We start from the raw sequence: 16414 nt of genomic DNA, 5'->3' as shown, positions 1-16414 counted from the left end.
GTGATTGAAGGATAGGTGCCTTTGGTGTATGAAAACAAGGTCTCACAAAGATCAAGAGTTCACACATCCATTCTCCAATCCGGAAAAACACGTGCACGGGGTTATTATCATAGAGAAGAAAGGGTATTAAGAAAGAATTTCGAAGCTTTGCCATTTTGTTTAGAAGACATGGATCCTAACGGTCAACCGATTATCGATGAAGAGGGTCATCCTAATGGTCCTCCGGTTAATCAATAATTATTGAATGATCCAAACAATACACCAATGTGGAACGCTAGATTGGTTGCACCAACATTGTTAGCACCGGCTATTACAAAACCACCAATTGAAGCGGATAATTGGAAGATTGAGGGTAATTTTTTCACGTTGATCAAGGATACATACTTTCACGGGTTGATAGATGAGAATCCGTTCGAGCATATTCAACACTTCAATTCTTTGCGATATTTACAAAACCAAAAATGTGACCGATGACGCTTTTAAGTTAAGGGCATTCCCCTTCACACTTCAAGGAGATGCAAAAGCTTGGATGAGAAGTTTGCCATCCGATTCCATAAAGTCTTTTCAAGAGTTAATAAATGAATTTATCAATCACTTCTTCCCACCGTCAAAAGTAGAGCGACTTAGAATGGAGATTAATGGGTTCACTCAACGAGGTGATGAGAATTTGTATGATCCGTGGGTACGATTCAAGAAGCTACTAAGAGCTTGTCCACCACACGGTTTGACGAAGAAGGAGTACATCAACACATTTTACCGGGGTTGTAATGCTTTGACTAAGCAATATCTTGATTCTTCATCCGGTGGGGTATTTATGTATAAATCACCAAATGGGGCCGAAATCTTATTAGAAGACATCTCGGTTAATACATATGAATGGGCACCTTCACCGCGAGATTTGACAAGGAAAAGTGTAGCACAAATCGAAAGTGATAATGGGCAAGTGACACTTGCAAGCTTGAACAATCTATTTCAAACATTTGGGAAAGAGTTGAAAAAGGTTCAACAAACGGTAGTTGCAATGCAAGTAGGTTGTCAACGATGCGAGGGTCCACATCTCACAAAGAATTATCCTCAAATCACTCAATGCAACAATGTTGATCAAGATGATATTCCCATGAATTCGGATGCTCATGTGAACTATGTGAGTAATCAAAATTACCAACGGGGAGGAACATCGAACCAAGTCTACTACAATCCAAATCAAAAACAAGTGTCATTCAACAACTAAACCAATACACCACCCGAATTCACAAACCAAAACCGAAACCAAGGTTACAACAACAATTACAACTAAAACCGGAACAACAACTTTCAATACCAAAACAACCAACCTTACAACAACCAACCTTATAACAACCAAGCCAATTCGAATTATCAAAACAACCAAGGTTATAGTCAACCACAAAATAACCAAGGTTACAATCAACAACCTCAACAAAACATTCAACAATCTCAACCTTCGAAGAGTTTGGAAGAAATCATGCAAAACTACATCAAGAAGGTAGAATCAACCGAAGCTTTCCTAACCAAAGAAAATAAACTTTTGAAGCAACAAATACGAAACTAACAAGCCTCATTCCAAAACCTTGAGAGCACCGTTGGGAGACTTTCAAACTAAGTTGCCGAAAGAGCACAAGGAACTTTACCTTCAAACACTCAAGTTAACCCAAACAACAACTATATCAATAACAACAACCAACACAACCAACAAAACCACAACAACAATCCTACAAGAGTTATTCCTATCGAAAGCAACACTACCAGTCCAAACCCAAATCAAGCAAGTTCATCAAATCCCAACAATACCTATGCTCAAGTGAACTCGATTGATTCGATCGAAGAGGAGCAACCCGAATATCCTCAAGTTTTCACGTTCGACGTTGAAGGAGATAAGTTTGATTTCGAGGACGCATTGGAGATCGATACGATAGATTATGGGGTGTTAAAGTTTTTGGAAGATTCGGATGATGCAACATTCATCCCCTATCAAGTTAAAAGTGTAATGTCCATGGAGGCTACCGAGTCAACATGCAAGGAACTAAAGGGTGATTTTGAGCGAATTAAATTGGGAAATGATGAAAAAGAGTTAAAGGTCGAAACTTTATTGAATGAAAAGGAGCAAAAGAACGAGGTCGAGGTTCTTGCTACATCAAAAAAGGAGAAAAATGAGACACCGGTCTCACATCCTCAACCGTTACCTCCTACACATCTAAAGGATGTGGATTGTAAGTCAACTTTAACCGATAATGAAAACATTTATGTTAAACTCCCTTTGGCGGAGGTGCTTGAGAATATGCCCAACTATGGAAAATTTTTGAAGATACTCATGGCCAAAAAGGGAGATGTTGAGCAAGCATCCACTGCTTTCTTAGAAAAGGAGTGTGATGGTATTTTGAAGAAATGTAACCTACCACCGAAAATGGGTGATCCCGGACCTTTCCTTATACCATGTAACGTGAACGGGTCGGAGATGCTTACATCTTTAGCCGACTCGGGGGGCGAGTATCAACTTCATGCCCTACTCCATTTACAGAAGGTTAGGCCTAGGTGATCTTTCACCCACCACAATAGGAGTTAAACTAATTGATCAATCAATTAACTCTAGTGTGGGAATTGCCGAGGATTTAATTGTTAAGTTGGGAGACATGGAATTTCCCATTAACTTTGTTATTGTTGATATAAAGGAAGACCTGGTTGTACCCCTTGTTTTGGGAAGGCCATTCTTGGCAATCGCGGGTTCTTTCTTTGACTTTAGAACCGGGAAATTGACTCTACGAGATAAAGGGAAATGTATGAGCATAAAAAACAAAACGTGTTAGAGCACCATCAATACCATTGACCACACCACAAGTTGTTGCTAGTGTGCAATCCATCACAAGCACAACGCAAGTTGGTTCACCAGCAAAAGGTGGTGGAGGATTGACCAAGGAAATTCAAAGTAAACCAAAAGGTCAAAACGACAGTGTTGACAAGTCTATGAGAAAGCTATTTGGGCGGGTGCATAGGGCTTCATCCAAAAAGGATGAACATTTGATAAACCGCCTAGTGTCAAACTTGTCAAAATATGAAAAAATCAAACTTAAAGAGTTAATCAATGAAACCAAAGAAACAAATGATTGGTTAATATCAATGTTAAGTGGTGGTGGTAATGAAAATGTTTCCCTTAGCTCAAAGGGAGGGGATGTTTACCACCCCGGAATTAGTTGAAATCCTAAGGTGATGGGAGTCGGGTGATAGACTCGTTAAAATCTTTCCACAATTTTGTATATAGTTTCTCGTAATTGCATTTTGTTTAGAATTGTATGATATTACTTTCTTTAGTTGTATTTTCATATTTTTGTATTAAATGCATATGGGTAAAACTGGAAAATACCAAAAATAGCTTGTGAATGGGTCAAAATGGACTTTAAATTTGGAAAAATTACAATTAGGTACAAAAGTAGCGCTTTTGTCGTAGGAGCGGCGCTTTTATCCTAGAAGCGGCACTTTTTGGTCATCAAGAGCGACGCTTCTGCTTCAAGAGCGACGTTTAACCTGTGTTTTGGGACCAAAAATGGACAGTAGCCAAGAACGACGCTTTTGTGTTCAAAAGCGGCGCTTTTAGTTCGCCTAGAGTGAAGCTTTTCTTTCAAAAGTGACGCTTCTGATCTTCTAGGAGCGGCGTTACTGTTTAAAAAGTGGCGCTTTTGCATCTGGCTACTTAAGAATCCTGCACGAACCAAACATCACTTTTTCACACCCAACTCAATTTTTCTCTCAAAAGTGTGGCGCTCCCTTACCCTAATCGACCCTAATCCACCAAAAACTTCAAATTTTGTTTAATTTCTTGAAAATCTACAACATCTAACATGGGAAAAAGTAAGAATCCATCACTCTAATTCATTATTTAATATGATTCTTATGATTTTCACTATTTTTCTCTTTATGCTTAGTTTGTTGATTGTGCTTAATTTATGATGTTATTGGTTGAATTGTTGATGAATCTAGACTACATTGTTGCTCATTAACATGATTTGCATGAGTAGTCACATCGATTTAAACTTTGAAATTCTAGGGTTCATCCAATTTAGAGGTTTTTAATTCTGAGCCAAATTAGAGTGATACTTGATGTTGTTGAAGCCTAATTGTTAGTCTACCATGATTATCTTACTTTGAATCCATCTTTCATGCTTGTATGATTTGAATTTGAAAATTAGGGTTCATAAGTTTGAGGTTTGACTTGGTTTGACCAATTTGAGTATGTGAAAAGTGATAATGTATTTGTTTGCGGTACATTTATGTTATAAGATGAAGAATTGATATAATTTGATGAAAGCTCTTTGTCTTAGCCGAATTTTGCACGAATTAGACTTTGACTAGGGTTGACTTTTTGCAATTTGTTCATGTTGACCATGTTTGACCTAGTGAGACTTAATGATTATTGATAATGCATATTTAGCTTATGAAACTACTTATGATTTGACATTCCATTGCATGAGCTAAATTTTGCAACTTTTTGATGACTTTGAGATTATGCCATAAGGTTCATCCTTGTTTGATTTCATGTTTTTTTAATGATTAATCGCATTTGTTTTAGTCATGTATGCTAAATGTTGACATGAATTGCATGATAAAACTTGTTGCGAACTTTTGAAATCAACTTGGTAATGATGATTGATGTTTGAAAACAAATTGTTTATGTGCTAACTTCTACCCCTCCACAATGTTTTTCTCTTGATGTCTTGTTTTGTAGACTAAGGAACCCACAAAGTCACATGGTGGCTCAGGAAGTGGAACAAAACGCCAAAAGAGTATCTGATTTAAGGGTAGGAATAATCGCCCAGTGGAACAAGAAGTTGAGGAAGATGAAGTGCCAGCGATCCCGGAGGATATCCGGAGACTCTCAACAGACCCATGTTTACAACAGGTTTTGATGAGTGCACGTTTCAGAGCGGGCCTAGAGCTTAGGCTCAAGGACAAATTCTATCCCGGAAAATACATCGACTGGTCTCTTCTTGATGAAGCCGGTAGGACTGATGAGGCTGAAGCCCTTTTTAAGGTTCCATATGGGAATATGCAAATCAACCCTTGGGTTCCAATCTTCAGATTCAATGAGCCTATTTATGTTGTCCCGACCTTAGAGTTTACTTCCACCCTGATTGTCAATTTTTGGGTAGAAACAATTACTGACCAAGAGTACATGACCTTTAACTTAGGCAGCCAACAACGAAAAATGAGCATGCTCTAACTTATCAGGGCCCTAGGAATTTACACCGAAATTAGAAACAACACTAATGCCCCTTGGGATTATCTTTTGTCTTGTCGAATCCCCACTACCAACACTGAAGAGTTTAACTTTCCTGCAGCTTAGCACGAAATAAGCGATGGGGCTTTTTACCCAGGTAAAACTGTTGTCAACACCCTTAAGACACATAACCTTCGGATCATAGCCCGATTCATTGCAAATACGGTCAACCACCGTTTCCATAGCAATTAGAAAATGTCCTACTTGGACATTTGGCTCACTGATCGAATCTTCAATCATTTGGCTCACTGATTGAATCTTCAATAAGGTACATGTCCATGTCCCCCATGTTATTGCTGACTATCTTTATGATAAAACTGGGACAAAAGGGAAGAAAGGCACGGTCGGTGGTGTTTTTGTTACTAGGATAGCGAGGCAATTAGGAATTGATATCTCAGGGTACATGGCCACTGAAATGGCTAAATTTGGGTATGTTGACTTTAAGGGCGGTAAGATTCTCAAGAGGGGCGTGAACAAACAAATGAGAAGGTGGTTTGATCTAAATAACATCCATGTCGAGGGGGAAAATGAGGATGAAGAAGAAGAAAGAATGTTGCATGGGTATGAAACAGGGAATGTTGGAGCAAGTAGTGGAGCACAAGGTGCGAGGAGTAGTGTTCCGGGTGGGTATGACCGAGCTTGGCTTGAAAATTGATTTAATCAAATCAATATTAACCAAGCAAACCAAGAATATGAAGCGCGCTACAACTTCTCGGGCCTACGTGCGCATTCTCAATGGGAAGCTCATTGTAGCCAACTACATCGAGCGGACCCAACCTCTCCAAGGCCATTTGCTCCCACCTTTAACCCGTATGATTATAATTAACCGAGAACCCAACCACTAATCGAATATGACCCAAACGAGGCACTTAGGCGAGCTCAACAATTTGAGTACTTTGCAAGGAGGAGGGAAGAACAAGAACAACCAAGCGAGCAAAGTGAATGGGATAGGCCACCAAATTATGATGACTACCCAAATCAAAACCAATCCAGGAGCTCGTATTATGGAGGGTATAGTTGGTGGTAATTACTATCGTTGCGTTCTCGCTCTCTCTTATTTGTTGGTCTATTTAACTTTTATGATGGTTGATTTATGAAACACTTTATTTGAATTTGTTGGCATGTAACAACTAAGGGCGGTTAGTTTGGGAGAGTTTGAACAATATGATAACTTGATTGTGTGTTGGGAACAATTTAGTTTATGTTTGTGTGTGGTTATTGATGATGGAAACTCGAATCCGGAGGGCTTGTGATTCCCGAATGAAACAATTTAAACTTAAATTTGGGCATGTAATAATTTGACACTTTCTAGGTTGTGATGTTTAATTCTATTATTGATTATGCTTATGATGTTAGTTGTTTGTTGATTAAATGATTCGTTGGATCTTGCATATGTGATGTTGATCATTGTTATATTATACTTGTTTGGTTGAATCATGGAGATTATATCTTATTTGTGATCTTGTCAATTGAGTAGTTTGGTTGAATATTTCATTGTCGATGGATGTTTGTATGGCTTTGTTATTGATTGTGGAGCATTATGACTTTATTGTGGGCGCGTATACTCCCCCGAGTATAGTCCCGCACATTTTTGTACCTTGTGAGCATACTTCAATTGTAGGGAATGCCATATGAACTTGGCTCCTTCTTTTGGCTCATCAAGTGGTACAATGACATGCAAGAGACCTTGGTGACTACATATTTCTCGAATGGTAACAACAAAGATCGTTTGATCTTGGCCGGTTTTTGCTTTCTTTTCCCTAATCACTTTTTGATTTCAAAAATGTCTCTCATTTTCACTTATTTTTTCGCTTCAATGCAATGAGGGCATTGCATACACTAAATGTAGGGGGGAGAGTTAAAATATCGGGCCATTTTAAACTTTTTCGGGTAAATGTATCACATATGCTATAAAGTTTGAAGCTTGCATTGTCGAACAATTTTTGGAGCAAGTTTGTAACCATTACGCTAATTCATATCATAAACATCTAAAATGGTTAAAACTTGTAAAAAACAAAATTTCAAAATTTTTAGGAAAAGTAAAGTCTTTTCCTTGTTTTTCAAACTTAAGGAAGTAAAGTCTTCCTTTTGTTTCACTCTTGAGTTTCACCAAGTGAAAGTAAGGTCTTTCACTTTTCTTATGATTTTGAGCTTAAATGATAAATTTTTTGAAGAAAATCAAACTTATGCTTGAAAGTTAAAGTCTTTCATGCATGTGTACCAAAATCAAGTGTTTAAAGCTTTATGCTTTAACACTCTCGGATGAATCGAGTCCATCCATTGTAGGGAGTCAAGTCTCCCGAGTTTCGTTTCACTTGGTGTGGGAGACTTCCTAATCCACACCATTTTATATTGACATTGGTTTTCTCATCATTTCACGATGTTTCAACCGATGTATCATACAGTGGGAAGAGGAGCCACCGAGCTTCAACGTGTGCTATCTTCTTGATGAAGAGCAATGGCTTCGTGCTAGTGTTGCTAGACAACACAACCCATAGCCAAAAGCTATGGCACCCTTGTTCGATCAATTATGGATAGGTAGTACCTACTTCCTACCTTTTCTCAACATAAGCATAAAAGCTTGTTATGTGGGAAGTAGAAGATTGAATAAAAGCTTCGAGCTTTGACACTCCTGGGAGACTCAAGTCCTCCCATTGTCTCATTTTGGAAGTCAAGTCTTCCAAACTTGGAAGTAAAGTCTTCCAAGTTATGTGTGTTCCAAGCTTGGGAGTAAAGTCTCCCAAGTTAAGCTCAATCACTTGAAAGGAGGTTAAAGTCCTCCTAGTGCTTCAAAAATTTGAAATTGTCGAACTCTCTTATTTAGCCACGTGGGGCCCTAATTCAACGAACCTCCGTCAATGCTTTTGCCCTACTATGAGAGAAACCATAGAGTTGTGATAGAAAGCTTGATGACTGCCGGTCATCCCGAGCCCGGGGTGACCAATAAAGGTGGGGTACCCATTCCCTTACCTTTGGCACACCCACATTAACCCTATATTTGGAATTGACGATTACATTCTTGGAATTGACGAAAAATAAGTGTTTTGGGGGCATGGAGGTGGAAGAGGGATAGCCATTGCGTGTTGATGAGGTGAACATTCTTTTTGGAAGCATATTCTTTGCACGATGTATTATTTCATGATTGATGATGATGTGTACGATTTTCATGGCCCTTATTCATTTTGGGTGCATTTTACATCTTTTGGGTATACTTTGAGCTTGTTTGAGTAGGTTTGTATTTGACATGATTGACTAGTTTGATGAGTTTATGGCTATCCCGTGAATCCTACATATTTGATCAAGATCAACGAGGTCAAGTTCAAGTTTGTATAGATTTGATGCTTTGTGATTGATGTTTGATGACCTTCTCGTAGATAAAGTTGACTTTGACCGGGGGCATGATTGGTTCGGGTAGACTTAGGCTTGAATTATGTTTATGTTAAGCTTGGAGGATTGAAGATTTGAAGCTTGTTTTGAGCTTGAGCTAGTGAAGAGATTATTTGAGTTTGTTTGAAGTTTGTGGTTATAGAAGAAGAGGAAGTATATGCTTGGTCCTAGCAAATGCAAGTCTTTGGAGAACATCCTTACCATCAAGTGCCTATTCATGGGAGGTATTAATTTGTGCCTACACTTTTTGCGCTTTGACATTGTTCACTTATTCGTTCTCTATCTCCAAAGCTTGTTTTGTCGATTGTTTGCTTGAGGACAAGCAAAGATTCAAATGTAGGGGGTTTGATATCGCTCCATTTATATATGTTTACTTCGAGATATCTACCTCACTTTGTTCAGTTTTTGACTATCTCGGGGCCTATTTTGTGTGCTATTGAGCTAAATGGTAAATTAAGGGCTAAGGAGTTGATTTGGTGTAAAATTGACAAAATCTTGGGCAAAATTGGTTAAGGAAATGACAAGTGCAAGAAACAGTTCAAAAAGCGCCGCTCTTGTAAAGGAGTGCCGCTCCTGAAGGCACTAAAGCGCCGCTCCATAGGGAAAAGCGGCGCTCTTATGCACGATTTGCCTCCATTTTTCATCGGTGAGTAGAAGCGCCATTCTAAACGTCAAAAGCGTCGTTCCTGACAAGTTAAAAGCGACGCACCAAAGTAAAAAGCGTCGCTCCTGTTTCAAACCAAAAGCGCCGCTCCTGAAGTAAAAGCGGCGCTCCTGACGCTGTTTCAGCCCAGATTTTCAGCACTATGTAAGGAATGAGATTAGGTCAATTTCATAGGCATCTTTTTAGATAAACGGCTTAAGGTCCGAATTTCACTTACAAAACCCTAATTTCATCATCCATTGGAGATTAAGGGAGGATTCAAGGAAGCTTGCTCAAGATTCATCATTATTTAGCTTAGATCTTCATCTTCTTTGCATTTTGGGTTATAATCTTAACTTTACTTTACATACTTTGCATCAGTTACTTGTAATAGTGTAGGGACCCGTCCTAATCCATCTGGACGAAGTCCATATCGATTATAAACGATTCACAATAGTTGATTACATCGCGAGGTATTTGACCTCTATATAATACATTTTACAAACATTGCATTCAATTTTTAAAAGACAATCTTTCTTTACAACGAAAATTGACGGCATGTATACCATTTCAGAATATAACCAACTATAATTGACTTAATAATAATCTTGATGAACTCGACGACTCAAATGCAACGTCTTTTGAAATATGCCATGAATGACTCCAAGTAGTGTTTCTAAAATGAGCAAATGCACAGCGGAAGATTTCTTTCGTACCTGAGAATAAACATGCTTTCAAGTGTCAACCAAAAGGTTGGTGAGTTCATTAGTTTAACATAAATAAACATTTCCATCACTTTAATAGACCACAAGATTTTCATTTCTCATAAATATACGTCCCATACATAGAGACAAAATAATCATTCATATGGATTGAACACCTGGTAACCGACATTAACAAGATGCATATAAGAATATCCCCTATCATTCCAGCAAACCCTTCGGACATGATATAAACAAAACGAAGTACTAAAGCATCCGGTACTTTGGATGGGGTTCGTCGGGCCCATAGATCTATCTTTAGGATTCGCGTAAATTAGGGTGTCTGTTCCCTAATTCTTAGATTACCAGACTTAATAAAAAGGGGTATATTCGATTTCGATAATTCAACCATAGAATGTAGTTTCACGTACTTGTGTCTATTTTATAAATTATTTATAAAAACTTCGCATGTATTCTCAGCCCAAAAATGTAATGAGTAAAAAGGGAGCAAATGAAACTTACGATATAATATTTTGTAGTAAAAATATTCATACGACGATACTGAACAATGCAGGGTTGGCCTCGGATTCACGAACCTATATCATTTGTTTATTTATTAATACACATAAGTGAAATCGATCAATATATATAAATTTATTAGTTATATCATTTTTATATTAAAAATATATATATGTTCCTTATATTCATTTTGTATATGAAAATATTAATTTAATTATATTATGTGTATTAATTATATATATATATATATATATATATATATATATATATATATATATATATATATATATCGTTTGTTTGTTTGTTAAAATATAGTAATTATAATAATACCATAATATTATTTGTAATGGTAAAAAAAATAATGATAATACCTAATGTTACTAATAAAAATATTAAAGTTAATAATTTTGTTAATAATAATATTGATGATAATTTTTGATTAAAAATCACATAATGATAATTCTAATAATAATAATACTAATGATAGTTTAAAAAAAATGATAATTTTAGTAGTTATGATAATAATAGTTCTTATATTCATAATGATAATATTGTTAATAATAATAATGATAATAAATATAATGTACATAAATATATATAAACATCATATAAATGACAATAATAATAGTAATAATACATAATGATATTACCTAATAATAACTAAAATGATAATAATAATAATAATAATAATAATACCAATAGTTAATAAAAAAACAATAATAATAATAATAATAATAATAATAATAATAATAATAATAATAATAATAATAATAATAATAATAATAATAATAATAATAATAATAATAATAATAATAATAATAATAATAATAATAATAATAATAATAATAATAATAATAATAATAATAATAATAATGGGAATGGAATTAAAAGTGTATACCCTCAAAAAAAAAAGAATGCTCCAGACAGGACTCGAACCCGTGACCTCACGCTACCCAACTAACGTCCTTAACCATTAGTCCAAGTTTGTTTTTTTGTATTTGTTTTCAACCCAATTATATTTATTCCGTTTTATTTGCCACAATCCAAGTCCTTAGCCCAACTCCATTATCCGGCCCAACAAACATTTACGGCCCAAAAACTGAATTCGTGGCCTGTTGTAATTATAACCACTTGGTCTAGCTTTTTATTTGGTAACAACGAACGGTAAAGGGGATTTGGAACAGAAATAGTACGCAGCCATCTTCAATACCATACACACTATTCATCGTCTTCCTCGCTATCCTTTCATCACCATTATTTTCATATCGAATATCATCATCATTATATCATTATCATCCTTTTCCTATGTATATCCTCGTCTCCATCATCGTGACTTTATCACGTTCATCATCATCTTCACAGTTATCTAGTCGTCAACTAGCATCTCATCGTTTCATTATCTTATCATTAACATCTCGTTACGTTTCGCTAGTCACCATCACTACTTCACAACGTGACAGCATCTGTTCATCGTTATCTTCATTGGTGGGTTTGTCTTGGTTTCGATTACAACAATAATAAATGGTTAATGGTGGGAACAAAACAATGGGTACCGTAGCCTTCATCCTTCACCATTCTCTCGTTGTAACTAACCATCGTGGGTTTCGTAACAGGAAGAACACAGGTGCAGTCTCGTTCAAATAAAAAAAAATATAACATAAAAATGGTGGTTTGTAACGGTTGTGATCAAACAGAAAGAAAAAAAAATAAGTCGAGTAGGTTAAGTTGTGGTTGTTAGGGTTTGATGTGGTGGCGATTCTTGGGTGGTAGTAATTAGTTGTGAGGGCGATCGAGGAAGAAGAAAACAAAAATATAAACATGGTGTTGTTGGTGGTTTATGATGCTGGTGTTGGGTTAGTTTATAGTAGTTTCAATGATGATCATTGGTGGTGGAGGTGATCAAAATAGGGTCGATGAGTGGCGAGTGGTGGTGTTGGTATTGTCATCGAATCAGAAATGGAAAATGCAACAGCAGTAGCTTCTTTAACATAAACAAGCGGTGATGGTGACCGGTGGTTGACGGTTGTAAAGCATCGGTGGTGGTTGCTCACGGTTATGGTGTCCAACAGTGGTGGCCGGTAAGAATGGCGGCTGAAATTCATGAAGAAGGATGAGATGTGGTGTGTGGTTGAAGGTGATTCCTGGATGTAAAATGTACATCGTATGTATATATATCTAGATATCTATATTCGGCAACTTAGGAATCTTAACAATTATTAATATTAATATTAATATAATAATAATTATAATATATTTAAAAAAAAAAAAACGTGTTAGTGGGATGGAATAAGAATAAATCAAGCACAGTAATCCCTTATAATTTCAATAGATAGCAGCCGAGTATTTGGATTACTCTACCGACAGTTTATCCCAGATTGCTATATCGTGTCCATTGCTAAACAGTTAATGTATAAAAGTGTCCCTAAAAAATCTCAAATTTTTAGATTAAACATATTTAATTATTTCACTCATTACCTGTTTGAAACCTGATTAAAAAGGTTCAAAAATTATTTATTTTCTGTTCCGATTTATGTGTACGGAGTAATAATATTTAAACTTAAAAGGGTAAAAATATTTTTATCAAATCTAAAATCTTCGAAATCAATTTACAGTTCAATTTTTATTTTCAATCTTTTTAAACACGTATTAGAACTATATGAACGCTGGTGAAATGCCAACCGAGTATTACTGACGTTTACTAATTAAGCTCGAAATCATTTATATTCCCTTTCTATACATAAACAGTTTTCAAATAGCAAAGTTAAATACTAAAACAATTATATTATATATTTTTAAACAAATAGATTTAATATAACTTTATATATTTACAAGTAATATTTATTTACATGTTTATACATATATCTATAAATTTTATAGTTTCCATTAATCGCATTTTACTTTATTTATTTTACAATATAAATCCTAATAATCATACTATATAATATTCTAAATTATATTTCAAATTATAAATACCTATATATATATATATATATATATATATATATATATATATATATATATATATATATATATATATATATATACAAATAGTTGTTCGTGAATCGTCGAGAATGGTCTAAAGTCAAATGAATATATGAAACAGTTCGAAATATTTGTGACTCAACATTATAGACTTTGCTTATCGTGTCGAAAATATATAAAGATTAAGTTTAAATTTGGTCAGAAATTCCTGGGTCATCACAGTACCTACCCGTTAAAGAAATTTCGTCCCGAAATTTGAGTGAGGTGGTCATGACTAACAATAAAAATGTTTTCATGACAACTATGAGTTGATAAATTGAGTTTTATCATTATTGATTAATATAGATAAAACGGTTCGATTAGATGAAGTGTACGAATGAAGCTGTCACAACAGATTGAGATAGAGATTCAACTTTTGACGTGATTACGGTGGAAATTAGAAAATAAGATGCGTCTTAACTTTTGACGTAGTCAGGGTTGAATTCCGGAATTCAAGGGATTTAAAGAAAATCTTTGAAATCTAAAAGATTTGATTCTTCGGCGAGTAAGAAAATTAAGATCTCTATAATTAAATACGGTGATCTGACTCGATTTCTCTGTCTGATATTTTCATTATAAATTAAACTTTTTCCGTTTCATTATTTTCCACCACTCCCATTTTCTTTACTTTCATTCTTAATTCTTACTTCTAAAATTTTTTGAAAATGCTTAATCCAGTTCTAATCATTGATATTTTCCTAATTATCCTTTCTGTCATCCTTCTTTTTAATCTTCCACCAGAAGAATCTATTTACTTCTACTATTACCTTGGGATGATACTATTCTTAATTCTACCGTGTCTTTATATTGCTATTCGTATTAATATCCACAGTTTGTAATCTCCGTGTTGTTATTGGGCTTTATATTTTCTCTTATATTTTGGTGTCCCTACTTCTGTCTCCTATAATCATTGTCATCCACAGTTAATGCTCTCTCCTATTTGCTGCGATTTATACCCTCATTTCTATTTTGGAGCTTCATGCTTTTGTTTTCTTTTCCCGGCTTTAAATCAAGCGAATAATGGTCCAAAATTCGTAGATATAAATTTCGGAATGAACATAGTTAATGTTCTAAGAAAGAAATGGTAATAGCACAATCTGACTTGTCAAATTACCAGAATTCAAGGGAAAGATAGAACTATCAAGAAAATATGTTCTCGATACGTTTGCGGTTAAAATAGGATGTAAGAGTCGTGTAACATGGCACATGATGATGTTATAGTCTGTGAATCATCACGTTCCATTAGAAACTCGGCATGACTTACTGTAATATAATCACTTTGATCAAGTGTCATTATATTATACTAACTCATGCATCAGTTCCCAACATTACTTCAAAAACATTCATATTTTAAGCTCGAAAGTTTACAGAATATAGAAACTAACAGTTTCTATATGATGTAACACTGATAGTTCGAAGAGATTAATGATTTTAGATAAGAATAGTTATGAAAATATCTTCAGAAATATGGAGGATATTTATAATAAAAGATACGATAATATCTTAGAATTTCTAATATCTAAGGATGGTGAAGAAAATTTGTCCGCAAGGGTTTGAAGTTAGAAGCAAGGTATTCGCTAAAGATTTCATCAGAAACAGAATCATCAGGATTCTTAATGTACAAGTTTAGTCCTTGTGATTTGTTCAGAGACTCCTTCGTAGTTTGCTCAATCAGTTTTTCAGTTTCAAACTTTTTCTGAGCTTTGCCAACATACAATTCTTTATTATCAACTTTTGGCTATTGAGGTAGTTTACAGTTTTTGTTGCTTCATTCAACTTTTCAAAATCCAGAGTATTAATTCACAGACTGAGTGCTTTTCAGAATTTCGGAATGGAAGATCATAGTTCTAAGAGATAAATGTTATATGGATACATATAACTGTTGATGTGAAAACGCTGCGAGATTCAAAATACTGATTGCTGATTTCCCGATACTTGGTATGGCAATTCTTGTTAAAGGATACCGATGAGTTCATGATAAGACTTCAATAGTTAAATATAGTGATTTGTCGAAGAGATTTAAACCAAGGAGCGATGAGGTTGCTGGTACATCTGCTGGTAATATGGTGGAATATAAAAGAATTCTCCGGTATCAAAAGGGTAATCATATATATCAGGATTATAGTAAGACTACTTCGAATGAAAAGTCGGAGTTGACTTGCTGGAGCTGTGACAAAATTAGCTACTTTGAAAAGGGATCGCAAAGTTATTTTTGCTAATAAATGCCAAAGGATCTGACGCGGCTACGTGTTAAACTTTTACTCAGTTGCTGAGAGTTTCTCAGGTGCATAACTATATGCATAAATCTTTTCTTCCGTAGATGAAGTGCGGTTGATTCATCCTATCGATTGAGGTGTTTTCAAGAATCATGAAAGGTTTGAACGCAGATTGTAATCGTCAAGATACAAATGAAGTTTAGAATAAAATCAAGTGGCAACTTGAAGAATTGTTTAGTTTCATATATTATAATCGATATTTTAATTCATTTTAATTGTCCAATGTTATTAGTCCTCAGTCGATAGTCCACAGTTGACAGTCCAATAATTCATTTATAATTTAATATATAATATTCGAATTAATTAATACATATCGTGACCCGTATACATGTCTCAGACTCGATCACAACTCAAACTATATATATTATTGTAGAATCAACCTCAACCCTGTATAGAGAACTCGACCATTACTGCATATAGAGTGTCTATGGTGATTCCAAATAATATATATAGATGCATCGATATGATATGTCAAAACCTTGTATACGTGTCCCGATATTTAAAGTGCGTAAAATAAATAACAGAAATTAAATAATGATAAATAAAGTGCGTAAAGTAAATAACAGAAATTAAATGACGA

At 35.0% G+C, this 16414-nt stretch overlaps 1 non-coding gene across 1 annotated transcript; it reads right to left on the bottom strand.

Annotated features, from left to right (window-relative positions):
* Positions 1-619: 619 nt before the first annotated feature.
* Positions 620-726, bottom strand: LOC139845983 (small nucleolar RNA R71). Its single transcript, XR_011758732.1, has one exon. It is a non-coding gene; the product is annotated as a small nucleolar RNA R71 (small nucleolar RNA).
* Positions 727-16414: the final 15688 nt, after the last annotated feature.

Source organism: Rutidosis leptorrhynchoides, chromosome 4 (assembly GCF_046630445.1).
Source record: "Rutidosis leptorrhynchoides isolate AG116_Rl617_1_P2 chromosome 4, CSIRO_AGI_Rlap_v1, whole genome shotgun sequence".
NCBI classification, from domain to species: Eukaryota; Viridiplantae; Streptophyta; class Magnoliopsida; order Asterales; family Asteraceae; genus Rutidosis; species Rutidosis leptorrhynchoides.
The sequence above is the reverse complement of the archived record's forward strand: the minus strand, read 5'-3'. Positions and strand labels throughout refer to the sequence as shown.